The following is a 9,474-nucleotide window of genomic DNA, read 5'->3' as shown; positions in this document are numbered from 1 at the left end:
AACTGTTTGCAGAAAGCCTGAAGATCACTGCTAATGAATTGGGGTCCGTTATCGGTTTTTATGGACTCTGGCATCCCAAAACGGCAGAATGTTTCATGGAGGGCTTTCACGGTCAACTGTGCTGTAATTTGCTTCATGATGATCACTTCCGTGAAGCGGCTAAAGTAATCCACGATCACAAGCAGATTATGATCGGACGGTAGTGGCCCAACAAAATCGATTGCAAGATCTGTCCATGCTTTTTCAGGTAGAGTGGTACGACTCAACGGCTCTGGAGGATTTGGGGTCGCTACCAGCGTATAGTTCTTACACTTTTTGACAAAATCCTCCACTTGTTTATCCATCTGTGGCCACCAAACCTTTTGGCGGAGTCTTCGCTTCATCACCACCATCCCAGGGTGAGATTCGTGTGCGATTTCCAGCATTCTTGGTCTCAGCTGTTCTGGAATCACTAATCTATCGCCTCTCAAGAGCAAGTTGCGAATAAAGCACAGCTCTGAACTGAACGCTTTAAATTCCTTAGACATTTCGGTCCAAACTCCCGTTTCCAAACTTTGTTGAACACCCTGAAGGGTCACATCTTCCTTAGTTTCCTCTTCAACTTCTTCAACCGATACGGCATTAGGGAATCCCGTTAGAGCCAAGTGGAAAATGCATCCTTCATCAGACGATCGATATGCCACTGGATTGGTCACTGAGAGCCTGGAAAGCGCATCGGCCAAATTAGTCATTCCCGGCTCATAAATAACATCGAAATTGTACGTCTGTAGACGTAATACCCAGCGTTCTATTCTGGCTGATGGTTTCGATCGCTCTTTGAAAAGGAACTTTAGAGGTTTACAATCCGTAATCAGCTTAAACTTTTTCCCGAGCAAATACAGCTGGAACCTATCGACAGCCCAAACTAGAGAGAGTGCCTCCCTCTCAGTTTGAAAGTATTTCCGTTCAATTTCGGTCAAGGATTTGCTCGCAAAAGCTATGATTCTTCTTTTGCCCTCTGCGTCCTGCTGCAGCAATACGGCACCCAGTCCGCTGGGACTTGCGTCCGCTATTACAATACAAAGATCATGTGGGTCATAATAACCAAGGCAGTTAGTTTCGCTCACAGCACACTTAATCTCATTAAAAGCCTTTGTATGTTCTGCTTTCCAGTCAAACTTTTCTCCAATGCGAAGTAGATTACGTAGTGGCTCGGTTTTGTCTGCCAACGATGGTATGAACCTACCGACATATGTTATGAGACCGAGAAAACTGCGGAGCTCTGAAATATTTCGCGGAAGCCGAAATGATTTGATGGCAGCAACCCTGCTTTCCGTTGGTCGAATACCCGAACTAGACATTTCATGACCCAGGAATTCAAGTTGACAGACCCCGAAAACGCACTTCTCTTCGTTGAGTAGAATTCCATAATCCTGTAGACGAGCAAGCAATGCATTGAGCCGTCGGTTGTGTTCTTCGGAATTGCGTCCCCAGACCATTATGTCATCCAAATATACGACTACTCCGTCTAACCCAGCTACGACAGACTCCATCACTTTTTGAAATAGTTCTGGTGCGCAGCTGATACCAAACATGAGCCTTTTAAATCTGTTTGAAAGTATAAAGTTTATTAACACTCCCACTGCCATGCCTCCCAAACAGTGGGAACGGTAATTTCAACTTGATATAACTCAGCCGTTTTTCATCCGATTTGCAAAATTTTTGAAGCTATGAATTTTCCAAGCCTTCTAGATGAATATAAAATTTTCAAATTATGGATTTGACCAAAGGTCTATTTTTGAGTACTCAAAAACTCGGAGCAAGTACCTTAAAAATGCTGTTTTTCTGGAGCCATTCCGAATGTAAATTAGTTTTCACGCATATTTTAATGTTGAATTGCCCATATTAATAAAGCAAAATTATTGCAAAGAAATATATGGAGATACTCATTATTTAAGACTATAAAATCTTCACAAAATTACGTATAATACAGAAAATTTGTATATTCGATTTGAACTTTGTATTCATCGCGACAACCCCTGTGTTTTATTGCTTGAAACCAATCACGTGCACATGAGAAATCTTTTTCCGAACGATTGTGAAAAGTGTGAATCTCAGAAACTACAAAATTTTCATAAAATCACGTATAATACAGGAAATTCGTATTTTCAGTTTGAACTTTACGTCCATCGCGACAATCCCCATGTTATATTGCTTGAAAATAATCACGTGTACATAAGAATACATTTACAGATAAATGGGGACAAGTGTGAATCATGAAAACTACAAAATCTTCACAAAATTACGTACAATACAGAAAATTTGTATATTCGATTTGAACTTTGTATTCACCGCGACAACCCCTGTGTTTTATTGCTTGAAACCAATCACGTGCACACGAGAAATCTTTTTCCAAATGATTGTGAAAGTGTAAATCTTAGAAGCTACAAAATCTTCATAAAATCACGTATAATACAGGAAATTCGTGTTTTCAATTTGAACTTTACGTTCATCACGATATTCCCCATGTTGTATTGCTTGAAAACAATCACGTGTACATAAGAATAGATTTACAGATAAATGGGGACAAGTGTGAATCATAAAAACTACAAAATCTTCACAAAACTACGTACAATACAGAAAATTTGTATATTCGGTTTGAACTTTATATTCATCGCGACAACCCCTGTGTTTTATTGCTTGAAAACAATCACGTGTTCATGAGAAAACTTTTTCCGAACGATTGTGAATAGTGTGTATCTTAGGAACCTCAACATTTTCACAAAACAACGTATGATACAGGAAATTTGTATATTAGATTTGAACTTTGTATTCATCGCGACAACCCTAGTGTTTTATTGCTTGAAAACAATCACGTGTGCATAGGAATACTTTTCAACGCGAAAGCGAGAAGTGTGAATCGTAAAAAATACAAAATCTTCACTAAATTACGTATAATACAGAAAATAAGTATATTCGGTTCGAACTTCATATTTGCCGTAACAACCCCTATGTTTTATTGCTTGAGAACAATCGCATGTGCATAAGAATACTTTTTCAAAACGAATGTGAAATGTGTAAATCTTAGGAACTAAAAAAACACAAAATTACGTGAAATACTGAAAAATTTGTACTTTCAGTTTTACACTTCACGTCCGTCGCAACAATCCATGTCTCTCATTGTTTCAAAACAATCACATACATACATAAGAATACATTTCCACAGCGATAGGGAGAAGTATGAATCATAAAAACTGCACAGTTTTCACAATTTTACGTATAACATACAGGAAGTTTGTATTTGTGGTTGGAACTCAACATTCATCGCGACAACCCCTGGGTATTATTTTTTTAAACAATCACATTCGCATGACAAGTATGATTCTTGAAAACTACAAAATCTTTAAAAAATTACGTGAAATACAGGGTTTTACTTACACATGTTTTATCTCTCGCTTCAGCTCTAGCGATTACTAGCTCGACTTTATTTGTGATAGAAGACGTAAATTAGTGTCAAACGGGCCGCTCCTTTTATGTGCATTCAAGTGAACTTAAATTTACATGGTTTTTTTCTGAGAGTGTACACTTACATTTTGACGACGATGATTCACGATACACTGAAAATGTTCAATGTTGAAAATTGTTTCTTCGTTCTTTAGATAAAACCATAAGATAATATTCTTGAATTGGCAATTCCCCGTATGAAAGAACGAAATTCCCCCTATGGGGGAATTCCCCCCTGGTTGAAAACCACTGCTATAATGCAAGGTAAATGTATTTTAAGTTCGAACTCAGCATTGATCGTGACAACCTTATTGCTTTTTTTGCATGAAAATATTCAAGTACATAAGAATACATTCTCAGAATGATTGTGAGAATGAGGAACTATTAGAACTACAATATCTTCACAAAATTACGTAAAATACAGATTTTGTTTTATTTTTGGTGAAAACGTTCGTAGCGGCATCCTCTTTGCAAAATTATTTTGAAATACCCTTCAGTTGAATTGTTCCGAGTACATCCTTGCTGGAATCTCTCTAAAGGTGGTATTATATACCCATATGCACTGCATGCACTAATGTCAGAGCATAATCCTACAGAATTGTCAATGAACGTATTTCCAGAAGAATTCTTAGAAGAATTTAAAAAATCCTAGAGTTTATTCAAAGAAAAATGTTGGGAAGAATTTGAGAAGAATTTCCTGGAGGAATTCCTGGTGCATTTTTGAGAGAAATTTCGGAATGAATTCATGGAAGAATTCCGAAAGAGTCTTTTCTGGGTGAATTCCTGAAGGATTCCCTGGAGAAATGTATAAAAGCACTTTTAGCATGTAAGTATCTAGATGTTTATAGTAAGTCACTGTATCTGCATAATCTAAAACCTGCAGTGCCGTGACTTTTTAGTGGCATGTGTGTTGCTTGGAAGATTTCCTGGAGGACTAATAGTCTCGCTTATTGAAAGAATTACTAATGGAATCGCTGAATAAACTTCTGAAGAAACTGCTGGAGGGATTACTGAAAGAATCCTTGGATAATTTCCTGGTTCTTGTATGCATCTTTATTAAATTATCTTCCAATACTATTCGCTGCTTAAATTCTGCCAGAAATTGTTGAAATAATAAAAAAATATCAAATAATCCTGGAGAAATTCGTGAATACATCCCTGCAAAAGATGACAGAAGAATTTCTGAAATTTCTGAAGGAACTTCTTACTACATTTTTGAAAAGAACCTGAGAGGAATTTCTGAAGATATCACTTGTAGAATTCCACGAGCAATCCCTGGAAGACTTCCAGGAAAAATGCCGTAAGAATTTCCGAAGGAATCCCTGGAGTATTATCTAAAACTATATCAAGAGGAATTATTGGATAAAATCTGGGAGGAGTCCTTCGAGAAATTTGTGAAGAAATCTCTTGAGAAATTCCTAGAAGAAATCCTATATAAATTTCATGAGGGTTCCTTGGAGTAATTTCTTAAAAAATCCAGAAGGAACTATGGGAGGGATCCCTAGAAAAGTTTTTGAAGAAATCTCTTAAGGAATTTCTAGAGAAAGTCTTGGAGGAATTGCTGAAGAAACCTCTGAAGAAATTCTTGGAGTAATCCGTGAAGGAATTCCTGGAGAATGTCTGAAGCAATTCCAAGCAAAATCTCTAGAGAGAATCCAGAAGGAATGCATGGAGCAACTTTCAAATGAATTCCTGGCGTAACCCCCTGAGGAATTCTTGGATGAGACCCAGTAGCTATTCCTGGATAAATACCTGATGGAGCTCTTGGAGCAACTCCTGGTGAAATATCCAGAGGAATTCTGGAAGGAATTTCTGGAGAAATTTCTAGAAAAATCCCTTGAGAAATTTCAGAAGGATTTCTTGGAAGAATCCTTAAAGGAATTTCTGGAGGATTTCCTGGAAGAATCCTTAGAGGAATTTCTGGAGGATTTCCTGGATGAATTTTCGAAGAATTTCCCGGAAGAATCTCTGGAAAAATCTGAAATCTGCAAGATGTCCAGGAGCATTTCCTGAAAGAATTCCTGAAAAATTCCTGGAGTTATTCCCGGAGGAGTTCCTGGAGAAATTCCTCAATAAAATCCTGAAGGAATGCCTGGAGGAATTCCTAGAAGTATTCCTGTGAGAAGTGTTGAAGGAATCCATGAAGGAATTCCTGGATGAATCTCTACAGAAATTCTTGAAAGAATTACTGGATGAATTTTTGGAGATATCTCTAAAGGAAATCTGTAAAATTTATTTTTCTGAAAAAAATCCCTTGAGAAATTCCTGAAGGATTTTCTAGAGGAATTTCTGAAGGGATTCCTGGAGACATTTTCGAAGGAATTACTGAGCTAATGCCTAGTGGAATCCTTAGAGAAATTTGTGAGAAATCTCAGGAGGAATTCCCGAAGCAACTCCTAGAGGAATTTCTAGAGGAATTCCTGAAAGTATCCCTGGAAAAAATCCTGGAAGAATTTCTGAAGAAATCCCTAGAAGATTATTAGAGGAATTTCTGAACGATTTCCTGGATGATTCTTTGAAGTATTTCTTGGAGGAATCTTCGAAGGATTTCCTGGAGGAATTCTTGAGAAACGCCTTGGAGGAATTCATGGTGAAATCCCAGGAGGAAGCATTGAAACAATTCTTGAAATTTGGAGTAATTCCTGGAGAAATGCCTGAAGGAATTCCTAAAAAATCCTTAAGGTATTCCTGGAGAATTTCCTGCAAAAATTTTTGAAGAAATTCCTAAAGGATTTTCTAGAAAAATTCCTGGAGAAATTGCTGACATAATTTCTAAAGAATGTCCAGGAGCAATTTTTGTATCAACTCCTGAAGAAATTCCTGGGGCATTTCCTTCAGATTTTCCTGAAAAAGTTCCTGGAGCAATTCCTAGACTAAATCCTAGAGGAATTCCTGGAGATATTTCTGTTGGAATTTCTGGAGGAATATCTGGAAGATTACCTGGAGGAATCCCCTAGAGGAATCATTGAAATAGTTATTGCATGAATTTCTGGAGGAATCTCTAAAGGAACTCTGTGAGATTTTTTTGCAAAAATTTGTAAAAATCTTGAAAAGTTCCTGGAGGAATTTCTAGAGGAATTTCTGGAGGAATTCATGAAGAAATCCTCAAAAGAATTTTTGAAAAATCACTGGAGGAATCCTTAGAGAAATTCGTGCAGAAATCCCCGAAGAAGTTTCTGGAAGAATTCTCTTTGCAGAATTCCTGAAGGAATCGCTGCAGCAATTACTGGAGGAAAATCTGGTAGAATTACTGAAGGAATCCCTGGAAAAATTTCAAAGGGTCTTCCTTGAGATAATCCTTGAAGAATTTTTGAAGGGATCCCTGAAGGATTTCATAGAGAAACTCGTGGATGAATTTAAGACAGAATTTATGGAGGAATTTTCAGATCAATTCCTGGTGAATTTTCTGGAGAATTTTCCTGTATTTGAGGAATTCCTGCATGAATTCCTGGAGGAAAAGCAGGAGGGATCCCTGAAGGAATCGCTGAAAAGAAACCTGGAAAATTTTCTTCATGAATCCAAGTTGGAATCCCTGGAAAATCCCTGAATAAATTCCTGGAAGAATGCCGAGGAGAATTCGTAGTGGAATTCTTGGAGGAACCCTTGAATAAATTCCTGGAGAAATCTTTGGAGGAATTCCTGTAGGAGTATCTGGAAAAACCCTTGAAGGAATCCCCTGAATAATTACTGGAAAAAATCCTGTAGGAAGTCCTAGGGAAATTCCTGATGGAATTCTTGGAGGAATCCCTATAGCAGTTCCTGAAGAAAACTCTAGAGGAATTCCTGAAGAATCCCAAGAAATTCCCAAGAGAATCCCTAAACAGTTCCCGAAGGAAGTACTGAATTTATACCTGGAGGAGTTCCTTAAAGAATTCAAGGAGAAATTCCTGAAGGAATCCTAAGAAAAATTACTGGGGGAATTTTTAAAATAAGTTATTCCAGAAAGAATCACAGAAGGAATTCCCGAGTGAAGCCTTGGGACCTGTCCATAAACTACGTAGACTCTTAGGGGGGGAGGGCGGGTCTGGCCAAAGTCTACGCTCCATACAAATTTCGAAAATTTTGTATGAACAAAAGTCTACGAGGGGGGAGGGGGGGGGGGGTCTGAGATGGCCGCAAAAAAGTCTACGTAGTTTATGGACAGCGCCTTGAGGAAATTCCTGGATGAGTTTCTGGAAGTTACCCTAGAGGAAAGCGTGTAGGGATTTCCTGAGGAATCTCTGGAGAAACTCCTGGAGGAATCTCTACAAAAATTCCTGGAAGCATTTCTGAAGGAATTCCTAGAGGAATATGATAAAAAAAATTAGAGGCATTTCAGTAGGATTCCTTGGTGGAGTTTTTAGAGGAATCCCTGTAACAATTCCCAGAGAAATCACAGGAAGAATTCTAAGAGGAATTCCTGAACAAACTCGTGGAGAAATCCCATGGTAAGTTCCTGAATAAATCACAGATGGAATTCTTGGAGAAATCCTGAAGTAATTGTAGGAAGAGTGGATGAACTTTTGGATGAATCCCTGTAGCAGTTCCTGAAGAAATCCCTGCAGGCGATCCTGTAGAAACTCCAGGATGAATCCTGGAAGCAATCCAAGAGGCATTCCTAAGGGAATCCATAAAAAGTTCCTGGAGAAAGTACTGGATTAATTCCTGGAGGAATTCCTGAAAGAATTCCAAGAGGAAGTCCTAAAGAAATTCTTAATAGAGTTCCTGGGGAATTCTTGGAGGAATTTTTTAAATTATTCCTGCAATTGTTCCTGAAATAAACACAGAAGAAATAATCTCAGGTTGAATTCCTGAAGAAATTCAATGAGGAATCTCATAAGCAATCCCATGAGGAATTATTATTTTTTATCTGTATTAACGAGAGTTTTAGCCCTTGACTAGTTCATCTCGGGACCCACGCGTTACTTCCCTTCACTCACATTGTCTGTGTTTTTTCGGGAGTGGGATTTGATCCTAGGTCCTCGGGGTGAAATGCCTGTGCTTTAACTAACCATCACACCAGGTCCGAGGAATTACTTAGGAAATCCCAGGAAAGTTTTCTCAACAATTTTTGAAGAAATTTCTGTAGGAATGCCTAGAAGAAAAAAAATTGTAGGAATCCATGTTTCCAGTGATCTGTAAATTTATTCTTATATACACGTGATTGCTTTGAAACAATATAACACAAGGATTGTCACGATGAATGTAAAGTTCGAACCGAATATTCAACATTTCTGTATTGTACGTAATTTTGTGAAGATTTTGTAGTTTTGATGATTCACACTTCTCACAAATGCTTTGAAAAAGTTTTCCTATGAGCACGTGATTGTTTTCAAGCAATAAAACACAAGGATTGTCGCAATGAACGTAAAGTGCGAACTGATAATACGAATTCCCTGTATTATACGTGATTTTGTGAAAATTTTGTAGTTACTAAAACACACAATTTTCACAATCGATTGGAAGAAGTTTTCTAATGTACACGTGATTGTTTTCAAGCAATAAACACAAGGGTTGTCGAGATGGACGTGAAGTTCAAACTGAAAAGACAAATTTCCTGTAATATACGTGATTTTGTGAAAATGTTGTAGTTCCTAAAATACACACTTTTTACAATCGTTCGGAAAAAAATTTCTCATCTACACGTGATTGTTTTCAAGCAATAAAACACAGGGGTTGTCGCGATGAATGTAAAGTTAAAACCGAATATAAAAATTTTCTGTATTACACGTAATTTTGTGAAGATTTTGTAGTTGTCCTCATTTATCTGTAAATGTATTCTTACGTACACGTGATTGTTTTCAAGCAATATAACATGGAGATTGTCGCGATGAATGTGAAGTTCAAACTGAAAATGCTAATTTCCTGTATTATACGTGATTTTATGAAAATTTTGTAGTTTCTGAGATTCATACTTTTTACAATTGTTCGGAAAAAGATTTCTCATGTGCACGTGATTGGTTTCAAGCAATAAAACACAGGGGTTGTCGCGATGAATACAAAGTTCAAATC

The sequence above is a fragment of the Aedes albopictus genome, chromosome 1 (genome assembly GCF_035046485.1).
Source record: "Aedes albopictus strain Foshan chromosome 1, AalbF5, whole genome shotgun sequence".
Lineage (NCBI taxonomy): Eukaryota > Metazoa > Arthropoda > Insecta > Diptera > Culicidae > Aedes > Aedes albopictus.
This window is presented reverse-complemented; position numbering follows the sequence as displayed.